This window comes from Macaca thibetana, chromosome 5 (genome assembly GCF_024542745.1).
Source record: "Macaca thibetana thibetana isolate TM-01 chromosome 5, ASM2454274v1, whole genome shotgun sequence".
NCBI classification, from domain to species: Eukaryota; Metazoa; Chordata; class Mammalia; order Primates; family Cercopithecidae; genus Macaca; species Macaca thibetana.
Genome location: NC_065582.1, coordinates 4,227,463 through 4,253,882, shown reverse-complemented (window position 1 = coordinate 4,253,882; position 26,420 = coordinate 4,227,463). Strand labels below are relative to the sequence as shown.

Sequence of the window (26,420 nt, the reverse complement as noted above, 5' to 3'; positions counted from 1 at the left end):
TATTTCATATAAGAGAACGATTGGTCCTATGATCTAGGCACAGCATCCTTCTTTATGGAGACCAAGCCTGTGATTGAAAGATACAGAGTCACATGGCAGCAGCCACACCTCCTCGAAGGCTAAATCCATGACCAGGCCTTGGTCTCCACAGGCTCCTGCCCGGCCTGCCCCCTCCTGTCCTGCAAAATTGGAGGGACATTGCTGCAGAACTAGGGGAGTCCTGCCTTTGACAAGGCACATACAAAGGGAGAGTCTATCAAAAAGCACTTGTTATACTTTCTTTTCTAAAAGAAAAAAAACGCTGTTATTTACTGACTTTTAAAACTAAGTGACCAAACGCTGGTGACATAAAATTGTTTCTTAAGTATAACAAATGGCACTTCAAATTATTTTTTGGATTTTAAAAAAACCAGGTAAAGAAATGACATTAGGCTGGGGAGAGAGGGCAGTAGAAAGAGAGTGGAGAGACAGATGGAGGAGGAAGAGGAGGAAATCCAGGCGGTGGGTGGGGACAGCCACACTGATGAGTGTCTGAGCCATGGGTGCTTGGTGCTATTCAGGGAGGCAGGTCCTATGTTCATAAATAATGTACTACAGGGAAAGTCTGAAAGTGATCATTAAATTTACATTTTTAAAGCAGGGGAATTGCAGTCACAGCCACAAATATAAAAATCTAAATAAGGTGTCTTCAAAGCACTGCTCTGGGACAAGAACTGCAGATACATGGCCCAGCCTCAGCTCTCTAGATATCCTGCTGATCTCAGGGAATTCAGATGGTGGTTCCTGGGTCCAGTTCTCCCTCCCCGACCCCTCTAAGGAAGCCCAATCTAAAGCGTCCGTGTTGGCTGTTCTCACCATGACAAGATGTGGAAAAAGAGGAATTTCTACAAGTAGAATGATAACGTGGAGCTGCCAGATTTCTAGCAGGCTGGGGACTCGGTGGGCCCCCTTGACATGATGCTTCTGGGCATGACTGAGGTCCTGGGTGTGTGACTGAGGGTCAGGGCGATGGCGTCTGGGCATGATTGAGGTCCTGGGTGTGTGACTGAGGGTCAGGGCGATGGCGTCTGGGCATGACTGAGGTCCTGGGTGTGTGACTGAGGGTCAGGGTGATGGGTCTGGGCATGATTGAGGTCCTGTCTGTGTGAGGAATGTGGGAAGGATCTGACAGGACTGGTGCACCCAGACCTCCGGCCTGAGGAGAAGCTGCTTTCACCTCCAGCCAGGAAGAGTGGCTCCCAGCAGCAACACCCCACAGTAGCCCAAAGTCATTAATCACCTCACTAAGTAAACTGTGTTCACAGATGATGCCTAGAAACGCAAGTGGTGTGTACAGGGCGGGCTTCCCGAGCTTGCAAACTGAGCATGTGCACGGCCCCTGTGCTTAGAACGGCCAGGTGTTCTGTTTGATACCCCGCTGTCAGCATCTATAACTTATTCATCATAATTTTGGAACTGCCTTTTCATCTTGCGCTGGGCCCTGCAAATTTATATAGCAGGTTCTGATTGTGTAAATTCCAACAGAGATAAACAAAGTTCCCAACATTTCTGAGACTCCAATCTCACATCCTACACTCTCAAAAATAGAAGAACGAGGTCGGGGCAGCTTTGGCAATTCCTTCCTCTCTCCTGCCGCTGGGACAAGCGCACCTCCGCGGCACCCTCCCTGCATCAGCTCTCTTGGATCTGCACCTTCAGAGAAGGCTTTTATCCTAGTCACTTTCCAGCGGACGCCTCCTGCCCAGCCTCTGAAGGTCTACACGGCAGCCACGGGCCACGTGTGGCTCCTGGGCACTTGGCTCGCTTGCACTGAAATGTGTTATCCTGTAAAATACACGCTAGATATATAAAAAAAAAGAATGTCAAGTAAGTCGTTACTATTTTTTATACTGTTGAAATCTTAATATTTTGGTTGTACTAGGTTAAAAATGTTATAAAAGTTGGTGGCATCTGTTTATTTTTACTTTTTAAAATGTGGCTGATAGAACATTAAAAATTACATATGTGGCTTCTCTTTGCTGCTCAATATATTTCTATTGGTCTAGACCTTTTTTTTTTTTTAAACCACATATCCATGTAAGTGTTCCACCTGAATCTCCATCTCAGAAAGTCTCAAACCAACTTCACTATCTTCTTCCCCCAAAATGCTTTTTCCATATCTTATTTTCCCAAGACAGAAACCTGGTAATCAAACCATAGCCTGCTTTTACTCCCAAATGCCGACTGAGAACTGTTGGTTCTGTCTCCACAATCTCTCCACGCCGGCACTTCCCCCCAGCCCTACTGTCCTGTCCTAGCTGGGCTATTCGCCCTCTTCCTGGATTACTGTACTGTCCTCCTATGGGAAATTCCCTTTTTTTTTTTTTAATTTTCCTGTAGAGACAGGATCACTGTGTTGCCCAGGGTGGTCTCAAACTCCTCGGCTCAAGTAATCCTCCTGCCTCTACCTCTGAAAGTGTTGGGATTAACAAGCATGAGCCACCCCACCTGGCCCTATGTGAAATTCTTGAATTCATTCCCACCCTACCTCAGTGGTGCTCTCACACCAGAGTAGCTGCCTTATAAAGGAAATCCTACTTCACCTTCCTGCTTGAAATGTCTCAGGGCCTTCCCATCTAGCTTAGGGTGACGCAGTGGCACCACCATCTGGCTCTAGTCTGCTTGCCCGATTTTACTCACTATCTCTCCATATTGGGCATCCTGCATTCCAGCCATACCAATGGCTCCCAGGGCTCAGAATCCATCGCTCCATGCCTGGGTGCTGTGGCCACGCTGTTCCCTGGTCACGGCGGGGCTGGGCATGCCTGGGCGCTGCGGCCACGCCGTTCCCTGGTCACGGCGGGGCTGGGCATGCCTGGGTGCTGTGGCCACGCTGTTCCCTGGTCACGGCGGGGCTGGGCAGCTTCCAGGGCGAATGTGGACATATTCTTAGGCCCCACCTCACGCACTTCTTCAGAGAAACCTGAGAGGCTCCTCCACAAGCCACGGGTACCCCCAGATTTCCCTCACTCTGCATCCCGGGAACCTCTAGCAGCGCAGCATCACACTCAAGTAGAATTGCCTGTTTTGAAGACTGTTTGGCAGTCACTGTTTCAGACGCGTTCCACTTAGAAGAGCGACTGACACAGAGCAGGGCCTGACTGATCACATTCCTCGCTCGTTTCTCCCGGCCCCATCACCTTAGCTCATGCCCAGGGTGTTCTCCTGTCTAATTCATTGACACCATCTTTTCATAATCTTTTCCTGTGCTCTTCATTTAATTTGATACTGCTACCGGTTACATATTTTTCACCCACAAATATGATCATTACTTTTCCTCTATAAAGAAGCTCCAATGGTTCTCCCTCTCTCTCTCTCTCTCTTTTTTTTCCCTAAAGAATTAACCCAAACTACTTAACATGATGCTGATCCTGATGCTGATGACAAAAATAGGCATAGGTGACCATTCATTCAGCCTCTGATGTGCCAGGCGCTATGCCGGTCATTTTGCAATAATCTCATTTAATCCTAATGATAATACTCAGATGTAAGCGCTATTATCTCTTCCCCCTAAGTAGGGAAATAGGAAAAGCCCAGGAGCCTGTTCCCCAAGACCAAGTTAGCAATACAGAGCTGGGAATGAATTCCAAGTTTATGTGACTGCAAAGCTCTTCTATTCCCCCCACACCACCCCATGCCCGGTTCTCCCCACTGTTCCTACTTTCCAGACACCCAGACTGCAACATGCTTTCATGCCGTGTTCACCTGCAGACAATGCTTTCTCCATCTAAAGCCCCTGCCTTCACCATGCACACACTGAAGTTGCCCAGGAGGGTCAGTCACACCCTACTCTGTGCCTTCCCTCTGCCTCGGCACTTGTGCTGCTGCGGGATTATCAGTTTCCCCTCCCTCATCCCAAAGACTGAACAGTCACCAAGAGCAGCAAGTCGACTAGTCACCACTGAACATACACAGCCTGGAGAATAGAGGTGCACAGTGTGTGCCTTTTACATGAACGCATGCATACACCAAGAATGATAGTAATGCCGGCTCACATTTGTTCAGCATCTCCCACACGCCAGACCTCGCCCTGCACAATTAGAATACATAATCCATTCAATCCTCCCACAACTCTTTGGGACACTGTATTATCTTAATCCTTATTTATTTTTTCCAGAATAAACTTGCAATTCTAACAACTTCAACAGAAAATAAGTAACTTTTGCTCAATATCAAACTCTATAAAATCACTAAAATTGGCCCAATATCCTGGGTTTTTTTAACTTGCATTATTTCTTCCTGATAATGACATTTAGGCTGGTCAAATCCTGTATTACTTTTTTAAACAAAGAAAAAAAGATTACGAGTTGCTTTTAAAATTCATGTGTGACAAGCAGGAAAAAAACTCATGGAGGCAGTTTCAACATTTATCCTAAGTATACTTAGCAACCACACTTAACAGCTTTTTAAAACTCCTCGTTTTTTAAAAATGTGGCTCTTTCTTTGCAGGGTGACTTAAAAGACATCATCATAGTCTTTTATTAATTAAACATGTTCTTATCAGAAAAAAGGCTCTTGAAAGCTAGTATATATGCTTAATTAAGCTATATATATACAACCCTCAGTCCATATCTTGAATTAGGCTACGTGTGAGGCCCCTATTTGCCCCACTTCTTTCTGATAACCAGAACAGCACTGCCCACTGCTCACCAGTGTTTCCAGCAAAGATAGAAAGTTCTACGTGTCTCAACGTTTTCGCCCTGATATCAAAATCAAAGCAAACCAGGTCTTCTCCATTCCCACTTTGGTTAACAGCATCACCATCGACCCACTGGCCTGATCCACCCAGGAGCCTAAGTCTTTTTCTTTTTCTTTTTTTTTTTTTTAACTTGAAATACTCATGTGCTTTATTTATATAAATTCCCATTATTCCCTCACTGCTACGAAACTAGAGAAAAATGTAACATAAATGTACTGACATCAATTTGAGAACGGGAACGTGTTACCTTCCCAAAGTATCCATCTTGGAAATAGGGAAGGAGACTTCGCCTCGTAAGAGCTCATGAAGGAACGCTCAGAGGAAACACTCTAAACCCAGTTTTCTGACATTGGTAAGCAGAAGCTCTGGAGTCAGTCACAGGTGTGAGCCTTCCACCAAGAAGAGCCACCCAACATGCCAAAACGATAAGCATTAGATCCACTTAAAGTTTGACAAATCTAGCAACTCCTTTCTATTGTCTGCATTCTAGAGAACCTGTTGCTGCTGTTGTACCAGCTACAGTCAGAGAATAGTGAGATGCCCAGTGCCACTGGCTATAGTGGTAGCAGACCGGGCACATAGTTTGGAGAGTTTTCTAACAAATAGTATGTAAGAGGGGAAGCCTGAGTCTTTTAACACCACAGATCGAACACTGCAAATGGTAGGATGAGCATTAGAGTCCCGCTGAGGTCGCTGAGACTTACACTTCACACGAACTGTAGTGGGGCCTAGGATCTCCCTAAAGAGTGGCAGAAGCAGCTGCTCATCCCTTAAACTACACACGTGCATGACTTCTCAAGACTCCAGAGTTTACTTAGAGACGAGTAACTAGAGCACGGGAATTTGGAAGACAGTCTTTCTATAAACTCCCAGGAAAAACCAACACCAGCAGTGGCTGACGTGTGTGAGACCCTTCTTTATGTCAGATGCAGTGCTCTCATCGATATCCAACACACGTATCTTTAATGCCTGGGACTATGATGACACTCAATTAGATGAGGGAACTGTGGCATATCGGGTTTTGTACCTCGGCTCACTTCACTGCAATCAGGTTTCTAAACCAGAACTCCCACCCGACAATGTGTGAGTCCAAAGTCCATGCTTCTATGTGCAGTGGCTCACACCTGTAATCCCAGCACTTTGGGAGGTTAAGAACGGATCACTTAAGGCCAGGAGTTCGAGACCAGCCTGGCCAACATGGTGAAACCCATCTCTACTAAGAATACGACAATTAGCTGGGCATGGTGGTGCACGCCTGTAATCCTAGCAGCTCAGGAGGCTGAGGCAGGAGAATTTCTTGAGCCCGGGGAGGCAGAGGTTGCAGTGAGCCAAGATTGCACCACTGCACTTCAGCCTGGACCACAGAGCGAGACTCCATCTCAAAAAACATACAAAAAAGTTCATGCTTCTAACCATTAGCAATCATCCTATAACATATTCTCCTCAATGAAAAAGACTGAATCCAAGAAATCTCACCTACATCAGACTTTCTAAGTCATAGAGATTTATATAATAATTTTAAATGCGTCTTTGACTTTCAGACGCAGTATATAAAGGAGGAAAGTGTGAGTCAGTGCCGTTCCTGGGCGTCCGCTGGGAACTTCTCTGACCATCCTTCTGGCTCTCAGCAGTGGAGCTCATTGCTCAATTCATTCCAGTGTCCCAGAGGTCGCAGTCTGCCCTCTGTCAGCTGGGCTGTCCTTGGTCCCTGGGCCTATCTCTTTGCTGCCCTCCCTGGGATCTTGCTGCTGGGGTTGCCCTGCTTCCCTTGCAACTTTCTTCTCTGCTGCTAGTGCCTTCCCCAGGGCTCTGTGTGGGCTTAGCTCTTTGCCATCACAAACCCATTTCTTCACTTCTCTCCCTCTCTCCTCTTTTCTTTCTGCTCTCTTAGCTGGGCCCCCTCCATCCTTTTATTTCCTAGTTGCACCTGTTTCTTCCACACCCTTAAAAACATACTCCATTTTCTCCCTAGATGTATTGAAGTATAATTGACAAAGCTGCAGACATTTAAGGTGCACCACGGGCTGCTTTGATGTGTGTACTGTGAAATGATCACCACAATCAAGTTAGTGATCACTTCTCATCGTTATCTTTTTTGTGTATGGTAAGAACATTTAGGATCTACTCCCCTAGCGAGCTGCAAGTGTGCAATGCGGTTTTATTAACTACAGTCACCATGCTGCATGAGATCCTCAGAACTTATTTGTCCTATAACTGAAAGTCTGTGCCCTTTGACCTCATTTTCCTCCCACCACCAATTCCCGGCAACCACCACTCATTTGACTCTGCTTCTATGATCAACATTTAGACTCCACATGTAAGTGAGATTATACAGTATTTGTTTTTCTCTGTCTGACTTGTTTCACTTAGCATAATGTCCTCATACATGTTGTTGCAAATGGCAGGATTTTCTTCTTTCTTAGGGCTGAATAATTTCCCATTGTTTGTATATACACCACATTTTCTTTATCCATTCACCCATGGACAGGTCCTTAGGCTGTTTCCATATTTACTCATTTCCTTTGTATGTATACCCAGAAGTGGGGTTGCTAGATCATATGGTAGTTCTAGTTGTAATGTTTTGAGGAAACTGCACAATTTTTTAGAATGTCTGTACCAATTTACACTCCCATCAACAGCTTACAAGGGCTCCCTTTTCTCCACATCCTCACCAACACTCGTTACCTTTTGACTTTTGGGTGATAGCCATCCTAACAGGTGTGAGGTGGTGTCTCATTGTGGTTTTAACTTGCATTTCCGTGATGATTAGTGATGTTGAACAACTTTTCATATGCCTGTTTGCCATTTGTATGTCTTCTTTGGAAAACTATTTTAGCCCTTTGCTCATTTTTTAACTGAATTATATGTGTGTGTGTGTGTGTGTGTGTGTGTGTGTGAGATGCTCTTGAGTTGTAAACAGAGTTCTTAATCTTTCCGTGTGCTTTAATCTCAGCACTTTAGCAACTGTCAAGAACAAAGTTCTTTCCAAAAAGTTCATCTCAAAGTTGGCCACTGACTCATAACAGGTAAAACCCAATGAGCATTTCCCTGAGCCTCAGTTTCTTCTTTTCTCATGTGAAACAGTGACGATAGTGCGTACCTCCCAGAGTTGTTGAGCCAGACTCAACAATTTACATGAAAGCACTGAGTGGATGCCAAATAAATGTGAGTTGTATAAAACAATTCTTGATGCTACAAAGCTTGCATTTCCAAACTATTGTCAAACTCCCACCTTGTTCAAGCCCCAATTAAAATACCATTTTCTCTAATTCATCTTTCCTGATCCTCTAAGAAACTTCCCTTCTCTGAGCAATGTATTATCATCTTCTGGAACTCCATTGCTTGAGATGATCAAAGAGTTTCTTTATTGTACAAGTTACTTCTGTGCATGTCTTTTGAAGGAATAAATAAATTGATTATATCTCCCTTATAGCACTCCATCACCTTCTATCTTAAATTATAGTAAGTAGCGTTCCTGTCTTCCTGCACTAAACTGTAAGCTCTTTCAATGACTTCCTGGCTTATTTTCTCATCTTTTCCTCCACTCTAAACACATAGGAGGTCCTTGATGGATGTGTAATAAATGAATAAGCAAATGATGTGAAAATGCAAGTATCTTTTTTTAATATACAGTTACAATTTCGACATCCACAGTTGGGTCTGGCCACTTGTTATGTTTTACCCAGAACTTAGGTCTTTCTCATTCTCTACTTTCCCTATCAAGACCATCCTTTCAATACCAAACAAATTAGAAAGGACACATCAGCTAACTTACATTAACATACTAACAAATGGGACAACAGTCTTCAAGGTCTGGAAGAGGAGAGCAGAGAACTCGTCACCGCCTGCTCAAGCCCATCTACCAGGAGGGCAAACTGCAGATACTGTGGGCCACTTGGCAGTTAGGAACTCATGGTACTGATCTGTTTGTTGGGCAGATATAGTTTGGTGACAGTCTTAAAAATCATTTGTCACCTGTCATGACACTTGCCTGATGAAATTCTGATTTCCCAAGAGAATGCACTGACAAATTAATAATCTGACGTTTAAAGGGGTGATATTTCTCCATGTCAATCAACAAGGGGCCATTCTGTTTTGCTGACCAAATAAAATACTCTTTCACTCTCTGAGGGGTTAACTAGAGTGTATGCAGATTTCTCCAATGCTTTGCTTTTGATTGGAAATAGAAACATTTGAATTTCAAAGCAACACTTTTCCTAATTCCTACTGAACTCACAAGCTCTAGTGGTTGAGTGATCCCATTGGTAACAAATACTTAAAGGGCCAGAGTCACTCTGGGTCCTATCCTTAAGCTCCTGTTCTGTCCTCCTCTCAGGCCTTTTCTGCACCATGCAAATCCAACACCTCTTCTCACAGGCTGGGCTAAAGGCAGAAGACAATACCATGACTGAGGAGCCTGGGAATGAGGCAATTCATAAACAGAACATTCCCCAGGAAACATAATTTTATGATCATAATCTTTTTGTTCTTGACAGTTGCAAAATTAAATACCAGAGCCACAAAAGGTGAGGCACAGTGTTAAGGGTATGTTTTCCTAATTCGATCTTCAAAGGAAGCACAAGCTTAGGGTTGAAAATCATTATGATGTAATATTATACCACATAGTAATACATAGATCCAATCATTTTACCAGATAACTATCAATATAAAGCACTGACAGGACATTTGGGACTTCGGGTCAACAGGAAGGTGAGTTTTCAAACTAAACTATGTTATTTATGGCTTTGATTGTCATTTGCTTTTATAACATGAGGGTGATTCTGCTCTTCTGCCAATAAATCTAAAAATTAATTTAAAATGTAGTCAAACTTCTTGGCACACGTTAGAAGGAAGACTTTTTTTAATTAAAAAAGCCATATTAATCATTATATAAATGAGTTATATTAGTCTTGTAAAATTAAATCTGTGGTGGAAAGGAAGTCAGTGAGTGACATAATCAGATTTCAGAACACATATCATATAAAAAGTTATGTTTCTAAATAAAGTGAGTGTGAAAGAATTCAGGATATATTATCAGTCATCTGAGTTATTGCCCTAAGAAAGCCCTTTTCCCAAAATAGATATGGTTTCTCTGACAAAGAAGATAAGTATGCCTTCTCATATTTTTATTATTTTCTTAACTGTCAGACATAACTCATGCGTAGTTAAGTTGTTCAAAAGGTTAAATTCTGAGGAAAAATTCTACAAGTGGTTTAAATGAGCCAAATCATTTTTGGTTGCGTCATGATTTCCTCTGTTGAAAAAGTCTCGATGACTTAAAAAGGGTTGCTTTGATATTTAGCTTAGTGTTTTATCCAAAAAGCACACTAACCAAAAACAAACAAAGAATCCATAACAAAACAAACATTTAAAGATACGTAGACCAGATTAGTTTTCTCATGATGAAAGTCACATGGAATTACACACAGTTTACATTGCTTTCACCACGTCCCTTTCCTCGGGTGTAAATTTTATTTATTACAATAACCTGCTTGGCCTAGTTATTCACCCATCCTTCATTCAGTCTTGGTAGTGGACATGGCAAGATGATGGGTAAAAACACGTAAACAACACGGCTCTCCCATGGAGGTCACTTTCACATGGGAAGACTGGACACGTCAAAAAACTTCATTAACATGATATAAAAATAATACAATATGTAAAGTGGTATCGGAGCATCTAAGACAAAGTGATTAAATGTGACGTTTGTTAAATCCCACTCTGGGAAATAACTTAAGATTGCAGAAAATGTTTCTGAGAAATTCCAATGTAAATGTCCTTAAAAGTCCCTACTTTTTAGTATTTGGTATTGTAGATTTTGTGATTTTCCAGATTTTTCATTAAAAGTTAATATACATAAAACTCTTGGGATAGTAGCTAGTACAGAGTAAAATCTATATAAATTATTATTATTATCAATATCCTTTGGAGTGAACAAATTGAACATTTTTTTGAATAATCTTTTGCGTAGTTGATTGAAACTAGTTAATAGGTTTCTATTGTTTTCTTGAGTTAAATCAGAAGCAGATATTTTGATTGACTATATAAGGTCTTGCAGCTTCTATGGTTTTTTTTAACTTGAAAAGATCTTCCCAGACTGATACCTCTTTCTATCTTGAACTCTCTGTTCAACTATATTCTAAAGCCTTAAAATAAAGATCTTCAATTTTACAACTCTGGATTTAAACTTTTCTTTCTTATTTTAAAAAAGAAAATTTTAACTCTTTAGGTTGATTATATTTCTTGATGAATGTGACTGTACCAAGAGGCTTTAAAAAAAGTAGAGATTAGAAATCAGTTTTTCTTCTCTTCTGAATTATTCACTATATGATGTGCTGCATTTGAGCTTTATCTATGCTTCTGGTAATATTTCTGTCTTATATAATTGTTAAAGTATAGTGCTTCTCACCAGGGAGACTATATATCTATATATTTTTAATAATAGCCTTTTAAAAATTTTCATGCGTTTTTTCTCCTCCTTTGTTTTATGATTTAAAAAAAAAATCAGAAAAATGTCTGAATTGTCACTTTATCTCTAAATTCAAAGAGCATTTTCTAATCTTGTGTTAGCATGAGCACAACACTGGGGAAGATCTGATTGCTGTAAGCCATTCATTCATTCATCAAATACTGACTGAATATGCAGTATGTTGACCTGTTTGCTGAGGGCCTGTCTGTTCCGGCTGCCATTCTAAAGCGAGTTGATTTTCCCTGTAACTTTTGTTCTGCAGAAGTAACCTGTACCTTTTTCCATTCTCTTGCCATTCACCACTCTCCTGACCTCCCTTTGTGTAAACTGGTTTAAGTCTGGTGCTCTAGGTACATCAAACAACACCGGTCTATTCACACTGTAGCAGAGCAACCAAGTAGTTACACCATTTTCATCTTAACTACTAGTAATACTATGCTATAGAAATTGTGAAACCTGGATTTGAGATATTGAGCAAATTAAAACACATAGTATTTACTATAGTGCAAGAATACATCTGACAGGTTAAATGTACGTGTTTTGGAAAGCGCTCAAACCCTGCACCAGATGACACAGTTAGCACAAGAACGGCGGAGGTTATTGTTATCTAATCTCCTTTCCCTTGTTAACTTTAGCACAGAGAACTGAAATAATTAGGTGTAAAGGCATCTTGATAATCTACCAAAAAGGCTCACTTTAAGCAGCCGAGTGTCGCTTTCTTAAACTCTCATTGTTTGGTGGTATAAAGTGTAGGCCACCTGTATGAAGTATAAAGATCTGGTATTAAAAAGACCCAATGAGGCAGAAGTCACTGACTCCTCTCAATAGGTGGAAGAGGATTCTCCGTGCAGCCGAAGGTTTAATGAAGTGTGTCTCCGCCAGCCAGGCTGTGGCCTCTGTGGTGTCACCTCTTCAGAGGACTCAGTGCCTCCAAGAAGCTAGCTGTCCTCGGCGGGAAGTAAGTACAGGGACTTCTGTTTACAGGAGACTAGCATGAACATTTCTACTAATAAATTTTCTCCAACATAGCTACAATCTCATTTGAATGTATTTTTTTTTCTGTGCATTTAAAACACTTGCCATTCTTCACAGCATCCCATGCTTGTACTCTTTCTTATAGGATCTTCACAAGTGGCACAGCTCTTGGCTAGAAGCCTATTTTTGCTATAGTTCATTGGACTCCTTGCAGCTGATCCTTGCAGCTATATTAGTCTCTGAGGGATGCTGAATTGAATAGACCATCAGAAGATTTGGAACCTGACAGGTGTATGTTGCCCCTGTCCTCAAGTTCAACTATTCCAGAAAAAATGTACTAGGACAAGGAACCGGAAAAGAAGAATTATTTCTAATAATGGATTGGATGAACTCTCCCATGCAAAGCAGAGGATATAATTCATTATAAGATTTGTAATTTAAGCACTGGGAAAACATCTCAGAGGGAAGAGAGAAAAACTGAATTTCTAATTGAATTTTAAAAATCAAAAATTTAATAAGCAGGCAACAGTATAAATGAGCAGAAAAAAAATCACTGAGACTTTCAACTAATGTTCTTTATTACAAATAAATTTCCCTAAATTATAATATGAATATATAAAGAGAAATTAGAAACTATAATGAGAACATTACCAGGGCTTTTTGTTTTCTTTCTTTTTTATTTTGTTTTTGTGTTTTCGAGGTGGGAAAATTTTCTTTGAAAGTAAGACCCTTGATTGGATTCAGGAAAATGAAAGCTTTCTGAATTTTTGATCAAATAATGCTTCTTGAAGGAACAGAATTTAATGCTGAATTTATGTAAGCCTCACCTGTATAGGGAAGAGGAAACCACTGCTTTTTTTGGCCAAAATTCCTACTTGGTAAACTAGTAGATTTCAGTTTTGAAGGTCAGGGTGTAGTGAAGTGTGGTAGCGCTCCCTATGGATATATCATGCTGCAAAACACCAAAAGAAAAACCTGTCTTTGCTGGTTGCCTGTCATTTATTCAGCAAATATCATCTTAATTGAACTTAAGCTGAAATTCTTATTTGCCAATATTCAGAACTCAATAGTTACAGAAGGGTTTCCTTTTTACTACATGCACATCTTGAGTTTTTCAGAAATAATACAGAAAAACATATTTTGAAAACACGTTTATCTGTATTTTTCCACTTGACAGTAGCAGTTTAGAATTTAATAAGCATATCCATAATTAAATTGTTAGTTTGAGGAACTTGCAGAAAGTTATCTAACACAATCATATATCACAACTCTTCTTTATAAAATCCAAGTGCAACTCATTTCATTACGCTATCAATGTAGTTAGACATAACTGAGGCCTTTAAAAACGTTGTAAGTGACTTAAAACAGAAAATGTTAGAAACAGTCCAGGCATATTACAAAATCATGGTTTCTGAAACCTAATTACTATATACAATTTAAAATAATTGATTAAACATGATTAGTCCTTAAGATGAATAGAACCAATTCCAACTTTAGCTATTATTTAATTATAGCATGCTGTACACTAAAATCAGCTGGAAGATAGCCAAAATAAAGCTTTAAAGGACAGCATGATAATTAAGAATTGCTATTTATCTTACTTTTATTGGAAAACTCAATGCTGGAATGAATGCCATAATGTCTAGAAATATGAATTTAAATAATTTCCTAAATATTTCACTTTCTCATTCCAAATATCAGGACATTTTAAACTTCCTCATCAGTTCTACTTCATATGCAAAAATTCATACAGTATTAATTAGAACTTTTGCTTTCAACACAGTTATCTTAAAGACAAGGAATTATGTATAACTTCTTCATAAAATTATGGGTACATTTTTATTTTTGATTGTGGTAGCTTTTTCATAAAAAGACTACTGAAATCAGGCTTATTTAAAAAATAATAATAATGTTATCTAATATGGAACAGAGGGTAGGAAGTATCTATAACCAAACCTATATCTGTGTCAAGTGTGACACTAAGAGAATATTCGCTGCCTCACCCAGGTACTCAAGTTGTAGGGTAACATAACTAGTGTAACATAACTAGTGATTTCCAGTCACCTTTTAGTTTATTTAGGAACATTAAAAGAAATGCTGCTATTGTAGACTTCGTTTCAATTATTTAATCTCTTTCCAGTTCACGACCTTTACTTTCTCCTGGTTTCAGCATGAAAAACAACCTCGTAAGTGTCTTACATTATAATTGGCTGCTAATCATCATCAATTCAGCATTAGTTCTAAATAGTCTGATTCCACAACAAATTTGTAATAGGGATTTTTCTATACATTTTATAATAGCTATGGATAGAAAAATACTATTATCCATATACTAAAACATTCAAGTTGTTTTGTTTAAAACATACATTGTAAAATTTTCCCTCAGGAAATTTGGATCTATTATAGGACAGTTGTAGCTTTCATGAAATTGGGGTCCTGAAGTCATATTTTTAAAGCAGAAAAATGACAGCCTCATTGTTTTTCAAATGTTTTGAGTTTCTTTGATAAAAGGCAGTATTAGGACTTTATTTCTAGGTCAAGTGTATATTTACAGTAACTAACAGGAAAATATTGAAGTCTGAAGTTACCAGTACAATGTCTGAATGCCAAATTCTGGACACGGGACAAAGTACTTTAGAATCAGAGGCCAGGAAAGCTCTGGAAGGCTGTGAACAGAGACAAATGCAATATGGTGCAGTAGACAGAAAGTTAGAAGTAAGATTCAGATACAGCCAAACAGGGTGGGGGACAGTTTGTGGGGGGATGTCTGAGCTGGACTTGAAGGGCGTATGAAAGCAGCTGTCACTGCAGGGGAGATTTAAAGGAAATGACTCTTCAGGGGGCATTGCATTTGCAAAAAAAAAAAAAAAAAAAAAAAAAAATCTGATACAGTGTGTTTTGGAAATTCCGGAATATTTGATATTGCCAGCAGAAGAGTTGGAAAGTGGCAGAAAATAAGAGTCTAAAAATAGCCATAAGCAAAGGTGCTAAGTCTTGAAAGATAGAGATTATGTCTCTGAATCTGGTTCTCAAAATTGTTGAATTATTAACCATGTAGATGCGCTATGCAGAATTGAACTTAAAATGCTTATCTTTTTATAGCAAGTCATCTTAAAAGGATACAAACATAGGAAAGAAATTGCACAAGAATAAAGTGTGTGCCATTCTTCCCATGGGCTAAGGTTCTTGTCTCACCTGGTGCCACCATCAAGGCAACAGACACAGCAGTCAGGTGTGCCCTGGATATTTCTACACCTCATTCTTCTAAAGGCTCCCCCAAGAAAAATTAATAGGAAATCAGGTGCTTGCTGCAGGTCTTTGCACTGTGTCAATTCTAAGGAATCCTCTGGCAATGCAAAGCTTTGAAGGAAATTAAACTGGAGAGAGATTTTCTCTACCTTTCATTCAGCTCATATAGAATCACTTAGCTGATATTTTTACTCATAGAATTGGACTCAGAATTAAGTCTGTTCATTTAGTTTTCCTTTGAATGTTAAATATAACGAAGTACAAGGCCGTCATGTCACCATTTTATCCCCTATGACCCACATAGGCATACACTTATCATTAAACATTTGAACGTGGTTCGCTCCACTGAGATTCTTAGTCTGTATCTTTATAGTTTGACTATTTTGACATTTAGAACAAAAGTTTTGAAAACTATTTTCCTATGCTTTAGTACTCTCTTATCTTAGGACATATTAACATAGCTACATCTGTGAAACAGGTGGTTCATGCTCATATCTATCAGTGAAAATTATACTTAAAATTCTAAAGAGACTCTCGTGTCATCCAGATTTTTGAGGAAAAAGGTAGCAAATAAAAACAAACTTCTTAGAAGTAGATCTCAGTTACTACTTATTTTAAATTTCGTGGTAGATTCCATCTTTTGGAGACAGGGGTTTTATTCAAAGTTTTCAACCAAACATTTTTATTAAATAATTTCAATAGTATTATAAGTGATCTGACATTTTTGGTAACAAAACAACAAAATAACAAAAGAACTGACTTGGGTAAAGCTGAAAAGTTTGCTGAAACAGAATCTGATCCTTACTTGGTCATTTCCTTACCAGGGATTTTGATTTGACTGACCAGTTTCAATCCACAGTAATAGCTTTGTTCCTAAGAGACTATAAATCAAGGAAATACTCACTACAAGGCAATTCCTCCTGCAATTCAGGGTCTGTGCTGTTATTATGAAGCAACTGACAGCAAACATTTGCTGCAAGTATGAGCGCACATTTGTATGAGGTGTGTGGTATTTTTGGTTTCACTCTCTCTGAAACCTATCTGCTTGTGAGAAAAATTGTGCAAGAAAAGAAGTTTTACTGCCACATACCTCAGCTGTCCTACAGCTCAATGCACAGACTTCGCTTCCTTTCTTTCCTTGGATTCTGAGCCGGGGGAGCACAATAGGGGTCTTGTGCTCTGGGCCAGCAAGGCATGCAGATACTCGGGAAGGAGGTGTGAACAGCTTCCAATACCTACACTGTTTGCTTTACAACTACCCCAGCTAAATCAAACAGGACACCAGGACACTCAGTCCAGGGTAAGCAAGTACAAAATCCACTGGCTATTATGACCTACATAGAGAACAGCATTCTTTAATTTAAATGTGTACATAGGTGTGTTAAGAGTTAAATAAATCATTTACGAGGCTTAAAAAGAAATGCTTCACAATTTATGTGCCACCGCTTTTTCATGTAGTTCTCTGAATACAAGTCAAAGTGCAGGTCACAAAAGAATCCATTGTTCACAAGTGAGAAATGTTGTTGGCTGTGAAGACGGTTCAGAACAAGCTATCGTAGTCTGTTCAAACAGCAAACACTGGTTTTACACCCCAAAGCATATCGGTAATGTTTTTTATCTTCCAATTGCTAGAACCAAAATTCATTGAAACCACTCTGTCTCTGATACTATTTTCTAGAAATGTGTGTGTCTTGTATGTGTGTGTGTGTCTATGTGTGTTTGGTAAATCCAAATCACACAATCAATGTAAATCTTTCAGGCCAAGTTTTGCCCCAGTTATTTTTATGCTGTGCTTTCCAAAAGGTCAAAAAAGCTTACCTCTGTCAGTGTGGTGGGATGCCCAGGAAGCCCTTTCTCCGCCTCGGCCTCAGCGTGCAGACATATGCCCTGGGAGCCCACAATCTGTTAACAGGAAGCAGGTAAACCCGAGAGCGTCCGCCTGCGTTCCAGTCCAGTGCCCGTCCCAGCACACACCTGCTTTTTCAGACCTGCCGCTCATATGCTACAACCACGCACAGGACCAGCCTTAGCAGAGAGAGGGCAACACCCTCCGTTTGGATCCCTCGTTTTCAGGGTAAGCAGCTAGGGAGCTGCTGAGATAATATTGCAGGGAAAGCTTGCCTTCCCAAGACAAAAACCTGTGCTGCTGCCTGATAGCAGATACGCAGCATTATCACTCTGCATTCCACGTTCTCCAATCAGCTAATTGGAACAGCAGTCAACAGCCTGTCCAAACGGCAGTTTGCAGGCCTGCGTGGCTGTGATCATTGTATACTAACATGCCCATTGCTTCTCTCTTCCCTGAAGAGATGTATAAAAGAGGCTTCTTCCAGGGTGAAGCTCAGCAGAATATGCCACACTGTTTTCCATAAGTAAAATGGCTGGTCCTCTCAGCACTGCTGCAGGCAGCTCATTGGGTTCCACTGGCTTTTCGTAGCCATAGCAACAACCAACAGACAGACTTAGCAAGCATGGCTGATCATGTGCCGCACACCCACACAGCTTGTTAATTTCTTTTCATCAAACTCATCATTTTTCTGAGGAGGGTAGCTTCTGCTATCTTTCTACACATTTCACCGATAGTGGAAGTGCTCTGATTTTTCCGCTCTCCTGAAGAACTCTTTTTTATATGAGCCAGGGCTGTGTATGAAATCGAGGAAGCGAAGCCCTATTAGTGGCTATCCAGGTTAATAACATGCAAATCACTTAAGAGACCCTAACTGGAAGCATTGTCAAACAAGCCCCGCCTTCCAGTCAGGGTGAGTGTGGAGAGCTGCACATCGGAGAGTTACACTTTTTGTTTTTAAATGATAATCTTAGAGCCACTTAACTGAAACAACACCCTGGGAATTGCTGTATAGGGTCAGAATAATAATTAAATCAGGTAGAATATTTTAATAAGATCTTTAAATATCCATTTACTTATGGCTCAACTTATCTGATTACTTTAAGATGCTTTTTATGCAATTTAAAATAGATTTTTTTTTAAATCCTATTGTTTCTGCTGCAGAAAATGATTCTTTAACTCAATCTCATTTGTAAATTAAAAATTCTTTTTAAAAACTCCGAACCTAATTAAAAATTCTTTGACTTTAAACATTACCTTCAAGGCAAGAATAGTTTTACTTCCTTAGTAAGATGGATCACATTCCACCCGTTCATAAAATTTCACCCCCTCTGGGAATCGACGATGATTAATGTCATGAACAATTTCAATCTTCTACAAAACCCCCAGCCTTGTCTTCTCTTTCAGGACTGTCTCACCAGTCATATTCTATCTGATATATTTCCAAGGCACTGTCCCATTTATTTTTGTTTCTAGCAATCTGTTTGAAATAGTTATGTTAACACTTTGGACTTGTAAATACAGATGTTCTATTTGCTAAGTAGTCATTGATTTAGGATTCTGTTAGTATTGCGTTTCCCTACCCATGTTAACACTCCTGCCTTCAGTATTAATTCCCGAATTTTGGCTGCGTAGGAATCCTGTGGATGTAGATTTGGGGATGCCCGCTCTCCTTCCTCCCCAACCCGATTGACATTAGGTAGGTCTGGGCCACCCAGGGTCAGCATATCCATGCAAGACAAGTGGATGGTGCTTTCCTGCTTGGGAGAGTCCTCACTGCTTGCTTAGGATCGCCTTTTTTCACGGAAGTCCCCTTTCCTGAAGTTATTTTGCATTTGCTGTTGCTGACCGTGCCCCCCGCCTTCACCCTCAGCCTCCCATTCTACTCTTCACTGCCCACATTTCAGAATCCTGAATTACATATACCATTTTACGCTTCCTTGCCCTGCAGATGCTGCTACTATTAAAAAGCTTCTCAATCTGACTGTTCCTCGCCCCAGCACCTTTAACCTCCATCCCAATCTGCCTCCCCTTTTATCTTCCAACACCTGGCCCACACTGACCACCTCGCTAGTGACTCTCCCAGGTGGAGTCTGAGCGGCCTCTTCCGTGCCTCCCCTGTACTGGGGTCCACCTCTGCTATTACAGGCCTTGTCACACCCTGGGACTTCTCAGCAGTTCTCCTTTCATGTCTGACTCCCAGACTGTTCTGTCTACTCTCCGAAAGCCAAGCTGGTCCATGTCTTCTTTGCCCTCCATGCTTGGAATATTCTAATTTCTCAATGCCTTTGAATGAGGACCTACAACACTGTATGAATAGGGACTGACGACTGGCTGGTGTGAAATCTGTGTTTTAATTCACTTTTCAATATCACCCATTTGTTGACTTATCACTTCAGAAGAACTTAAGTGATTTTGACAAAATGCTGGCATGTTACAAAAGGATATCAAGAAAACTCTAGGTGCATTTGATGTTTTAGGGTGCTTTTCTTTTCATTGTATCTCTGAAAATGTCTTTATACCCTCACACTTGATTGGTTGGCAAGGTATAAGAATCTCTGACCATGGCTCACACCTTTACTCCCAGCACTTTGGGAGGCTGAGGCAGGTGGATCACTTGAGCTCAGGAATTTGAGACCAGCCTGGGCAACAGACCCCATCACTACCAAAAAAAAAAAAAAAAAAAATCAAACAAACAAACAATTAGCTAGACATGGTGGTGCACGCCTGTGGTCCCAGCTACTCGGGAGGCTGAGGCAGGAGGATTGCTTGAGCCTGGGAGGTCAAGGCTGCAGTGAGCTGAGATCACGCTACTGCACTCCAGCCTGGCAACAGAGGGAAACTCTGTCTCTGTTTTTAGTAGCAAAACAAACAAACAAACAAATCTCTGAAGTCATTTTCCTTTGGAATTTCGAAGGCCTTCATCCTTTTTCTTGTATCTCCTCCTCCCCTATACCTCCAATTACTGCGCCTCCAAAGAGAACTGGAAATCCCCAGGCATCACTGAACCAGAACTGGGAAGCTGGCAGGAACGGAGACGAATCCCTTTCCGCTCTTTGCCCCGTGGTATGTCTGTCGGCATCTCTACTGGTCTTCACACATCACTCTGCCGCAGCTCTGTTCTTCCAAGGCTCTTGGCTCCTTCGCCTGCTCAAAGCCCCTCCCCTTGTAACGTGGTGCACTGAGGCCCATTGGCATTGCTCTGGCCTCAGGCCCTGCCTAGCCCCGGTCCCTGATGTTTATTCTCCTTCCGAACGTGTTTGTTTTACAATGTGCTAAATACAGATTTCCAAGAGACAAATATGACTTTTCCAGCCCATCTTTCTGAGTCAAATGAGATACCACCTATGTGGCCAGCAGCTTTATATGTGGGCTGCCCTGTGCCTTGGTCCAATCAGATATGACAAGGACACTTGGCATTATCTAGTTTTAAAATTTTGCTAACATAATAGGTGCAGAGTAATAGCTCACTATTGTTTTAATTTGTGTTTCTCTAATTACTGACAAATGGAACATCTTTTCATTTTCGATGGTTTTCGGGGTTCCCTCTTCTGTCAATTTTCTGTTCATAGCTTTTGCCTGTCTTCTCTATTGAGACTGTCTTAGTGTGAAATTTTAAACAACATGGTCATAAAGGTATTTTTTATATATTTAAACATTATAATTAAATTTGTGATATTATTAAAGGTTACTAAGATATCCACTGACATATAAAGGGAGCTCTATAATTCACAATGCTAGTTGTTTTGGTTTTTATTATGAAATGAAAATACAGAATGTGTGTGAAAATCTGCATTCAGAAATTATGTTCAGTATGAAAGCATAGAATACCACACCATAATATGATTTTCTAAAACAAATATTTGTTTGGAAGGATTTTCAAACAAAGATAATACTATCAGAGAATACATATACACACACATAAATATGCTCTAATAGTATATACACACACACACATATAAATGGAGAGAGAGAGCTATCTATTTATCTAGCTTCTATTTTATGTTATTCCATATGCACGCCTACACATCAATCAATCAATCTACCTATCTATCATCTGTCTATCATCTATGGAAGGCAAACACAAATGTGCAAAATGCTAACACCTGATGAATCTTAAGTGAGAATATTTTCAGTTTATTTTACTCTTATCTTCACTTTTCTATAAGTTTGATTTCTTTTTTGTTTTCAAGATACAAAGTTTTAAAAAATGAAATACAATGAGAATAAAAATAGCGTTTAGAACAGACACAGAGTTAAGGTTAAGATTACTTGATGGGGACATAACTATTTATCAGAGTTGAAACTAACGAAGGTGATAAGTGATGGAGTAACTAAAGTGATTACTGCTATTATTGTTATCATGAGGGGGCTACTTTGGTAGAGAGGATCGGAAGCATTTTGCACTTTCTTGAAGTAAGTTTGCTATTTGCCTACATGTACTGCTTCCCTGTATTCTGTTCTTAAACCGTTTATCCTCTGGTTCCTATTGTGAGACCCGTATTAGTCTGTTTCCTTAATTCAACAAAATCAACACTGCTTGAAGCACTAGGTTCTTCTCTAGTCACATCTGCTCCTGCGGACTCCACAGCTAGGACCCACCAAAGGATCTGGTCCTTGGCACAGCAAAGAAACATGCTGTATGACCTAACTTAGAGACTGGAATTTAAGCATGGTTTGTTTATGAGGTAGCAAAGACTTTTATAAAGCTTAGATTGAATTTTCTAATTCCTAAAACAAATAAAATAGAATATCCCAAAGGTTATTCCTAAACCTTGCATATTTAGTTACTCTCACAATGATATGAACAATGTCAAAATAGAACATTGATGGGAAATGTGACAACTGACTTAGGAGGAGGATTGAAGTATCTCAATTAAGCAAATTGGATTTATTTCTATGATTCCAACAGCAAGAAATATACACTGGAAAGAAGACTGACCCACAGGCTACTAATCAAATGCCTTCATATCCCCTGAAGAAGTATGACCCTGATCAGTAGCCAGAATGATCTTTATAAATCAGAGGTGCCCAAAAGCAAAATAAACCCAGCAGAGTTGAGGGTTTTTGGAAATTCACTGATCAAATGAATTTAAAATGAGAAAATGATTATAGAAGAACAAAACCTTGCCAGAGGGCAAATGATAGGAATGTAAACAGCAGCAGTACAAAACTGTTTAAAAAGCTGGAGAGAAAGCCAAACGTATTAACACAAAGGTACTGTGTGTAGCCCATTAGCAGTTACTAGAACCCCCTAGAAGTTCTGTATACTCTCTAGGTTAAGAGGAACAAGGAAAATGTGGCAAGAGGTACGGGAAGAAGTTTCAGGTAGTCCTAAGTCTGGAGAGCTCGGTCTTCACTGGCTAATAATAACAACATTGTTTTAAATATTTCAGGTTTATCAAGCTTTGCGTTTGCAAATGACTATGACTGCAGCAGCTTACAGGAACTACTTTATCTTAAAATGTGTGTTAATATGTGCCAGTACCAGGTGGGGAAAAAATAATGGTGTTATCCAATAACAACAAAAGAAAAAAAAAAAAAAACAGCCCACAATTAACCCCCTCCCACAACCCTGCGAACCAATCCCAAAACACAGATACATCTAGGTGTGGCTGAAGAAAAGTACTCCTGGCTTCTATTAAACCTGCAGTGTGCGATTCTGCAAGCAACACAGAAAACACTGCACTTGCTCCCAAGGAATTTGACTGTTTATACTTCATAATGATAAGCTTAAAAAGCGACCTGGAAAGAGAGGGCTGGCTGCTTTCACGCTCCTGTGAGGGGCCATGCTTTGTTCTTGGAGAGGCACTCTGACCACATTAATAGAGTGTATCTCCCATGACCTTTCCCACTTAGCATTGTGTCCTGCGGCAGCAGTGGCCCCCAGGTACTTCCGGGCAACGTGCCACCAAACCCAGTACAGAAAAAGCACTGGGCTCTGCCGTCACGGCGTTATTGAATTAGTAACGAAACACACCAGGCTCAGCAAACAAAACCTGGCAAGAAGGATTTTAAAACAAATGCTTCTGGTTTCACCTGAGCCACTGAAACAAATTACGAGGTGCTGGGTGAAACTGGGCAGCTTCTGTAAACTCTGAAGAGGCTCATGCTAAAGCCCTCAGCTGCCAAATGTCCAAATCTCAGAGAAGTGAAAATTAGAGGGTCATCTTGTGTCTTCTAGAAGAGTTTCTGAAACACATGTTCAGTAAGATTCATCGATCAAGATAGTAAGATGGGCCTGAGTGATGTATTAATACAATCAGGTACACGTTTTAGAATCCAATGGTCCAATACCAAGTGGAAAATATTGTTGAAAAACAAAAATCCCCAAATCCACACTGGAAATAGTAGATGCTCAGTTAAAAGTCTACCAGTGAGAGTATGCGCAGGTAGGAAAAATAAACTACGCGTGCTTGCAGAATATTGGATGGGAGCTATAACCCAGAATGGTAATTATTTTACTAAGCCTACCCAGGTCAGAATTCAGTGCCTATGTGTTTGTTTCTTTGTTTGTTTTTGAGGCAGAGTCTCGCTGTGTCACCCAGGCTGGAGCACAGTGGCACAATCTCGGCTCACTGCAATCTCCGCCTCCTGGGTTCAAGAGATTCTCCTGCCTCAGCCTCCCAAGTAGCTGGGATTACAGGGGCACGCCACAATGCCAGGCTAAGTTTTTGTATTTTCAGTAGAAATGGAGTTCCACCGTGTTAGCCAGGATGGTCTTGATCTCCTGACCTTGTGATCCGCCTGCCTCGCCCTCCCAAAGTGCTGGGATTACAGGTGTGAACCACCACACCTGGCTGCCTATGTTTTTAAAAGTCAGACTCTGGCATCCTAATTGCTGGATCATTGCCTTGAACTAAGAACATTCTTCTGGACATCTCCTGCATCAAAGGAAGACGATTAACTTTAGAAACATTCTTCTGGACATCTCCTGCATCAAAGGAAGACGATTAACTTTAGAAACGTTCCTTATGAGAGGTCAGGAGATGGAGACCATCCTGGCTAACACGGTGAAACCTCGTCTCTACTAAAAATACAAAAAATTAGCTGGGCATGGTGGTAGGTGCCTGTAGTTCCAGCTACTCAGGAGGCTGAGGCAGGAGAATGGCGTGAACCCGGGAGGTTCTTGCAGTGAGCCAAGATCATGCCACTGCACTCCAGCCTGGGCGACAGAGCGAGACTCCGTCTCAAAAAAAAAAAAAAAAAAAAAAAAAAAAACAAAAAACAAAAAAAAAAAAAAAAAAGAAAAAAGAAACATTCCTTGTGAAGTTTAAAGTAGCATGAAAAATCATTTCACAAACAACTTTCCTATAGGCATAAAGGTGGATTTTAAAAAATTATCTGAGCTGATACCTGAGCTGCCTCTAGGACCCGTTATTCTCTTGGCATGTGGACTCTTTCCTATATTTTTCCTTCATTAAAGACACGGTTTGCTTCCAACGATTGGAAACAAACCCAAGTTGTGTTTCAATTTTTGGTAACACATGAGAAAGTCTTATCACAAGATTAAGATTGGCTGCAGAGAAGAGAAAGCTCAAATAACAGGGCTTACACAAGACAGAGGTATATTTTTCTCTCAGTTGAAGGAGTGAGAAATAAGGAGTTCAAGGCTAGTAGAAAACTGGCCTCATGATTATCAGGACTCCAGCTCCTACCCTCTGTTCTGCCATCTTTTGAAACTGGTTTCTATCCTCAAGAATCCTCGTGGTCCAGAATGGCTACTTGTGCTCCAGCCATCAGGTCCATGTTCCAGGCAAGAAGAGGAGAGGGAGAGCCAAGAGGCACATTTTCCACTGGAGTTGACCTCTTTGAAAGAGCTTTTCCCCACCTCCCACCCAGCACTTCTGCTGATACCTCATTGCATCCTGAGTGATAAGTAAGTCTCAAAAATGTGGTCTTTTCAGCTGGACGCCTAGTGGTCCCAGGTAAATCAGTGTTCTACGATTGAGAAACAAATCGGTAATAGGGAGTGGATAGACAACAAGCTGCCTCTGCCCGCTCGTGTCAGCCTGGGTACAAAGAAAGTACTACTCATTTCTTGACATTGTCAGTGAGCCTTTAGTCGTGGCTGGTTACCTGCCAGTGCAGGGATCACCCAGGCTGACTCGGTGGGTTGAGGAAGCACCCGTTCTTCATTCCTCCATGAGGCTGTCCTCGTCTATCCAGCCACTGTGCTTATCTTCTCAGCACAGACTCAAAGCATTGCCATCTCTCCTTATACTGGTTTCATATCAGTATCTCAAAGTATACTTGTTCATTCACTATGGAACAAATAAATGGTGTGGATTCCAATATTCTGCAATTTGTTAGCTGTGTGATATGCAAATTACCTAACCTCTTTGTGCTTCCGTTTCCTCAAGAATAAGAAAGGATGATAATATTATCTAATTCTGAGGGTGGCTGTGCCAATTAAATCATTTAATTAGTATAAAAGGGTATTCGATTTTTTTTTTTAATTTTGTATCTTTGATTTATGGTGCAGCACTGGGTGGGCACGGACCTCTGGGACCTTCTAATACTGTGGGAAACATCCAACGGACATAGACCAGAGCGTCAAAAAGCAACACAGATGCATGCGTTGATCAAAAGAATGGTCCAGACGGTGAGGGGCAGCGGGCTTCGGCAAAGGAGAAACAGGCGCTAGGGTCACCAGTGGGAACTTATCGCAGATTCCCCGGAACTTCACCTGGACAGCTCAAGGCTGCGTGAACAGTCGGCAGGAGGACTTTTCACTTCTGCCTCCTGCCTCCCTTCCTGGCTGATGTCCTCCCCCACCCTTTAATTTAAATTGGCACCAGTTTCCTATTCTCTCGGTAGCCCCAGTTCTTTCCCTCATTTAACATTTTTATAGAATCTAGTGGGGGACTTTATTGACCCAGGGGCTGCCAGGGCAGGGCTGGCCTTCAGAGGAGGGGCGTGGTGTGCCCCAGTCCCGCAGCTGGGGAAGGAGTAGGGAGCTGAGGCCACAGAGGGCCAGGGACAGCGGCTGGGGAGCAGCGCGCGGACACAGAGGGCCCTGCGGGGACGCGCCTAGGGCCGGAGGCCTTGCAGACAGCGTCTCCGCGGACACAGAGGGCCCTTTAAGAAAAGCGCCACCTTGTTCTTTAAGACTTCGGTAGCTGAGTCCTGGCAGTCCCGGG

General features: G+C 41.0%; 1 protein-coding gene across 18 annotated transcripts in view; it reads right to left on the bottom strand.

Moving 5' to 3' along the window:
- Positions 1-18,087, bottom strand: part of SORBS2 (sorbin and SH3 domain containing 2) — a 227,551-nt gene extending 209,464 nt beyond the window's left edge. For all 18 annotated transcript variants that reach the window (XM_050792564.1, XM_050792562.1, XM_050792563.1 and 15 more), the window contains exon 1: positions 17,250-18,087. The gene's annotated coding sequence lies outside the window, so the exon portion shown is untranslated. The remainder of the gene's footprint in view (positions 1-17,249) is intronic.
- Positions 18,088-26,420: the final 8,333 nt, after the last annotated feature.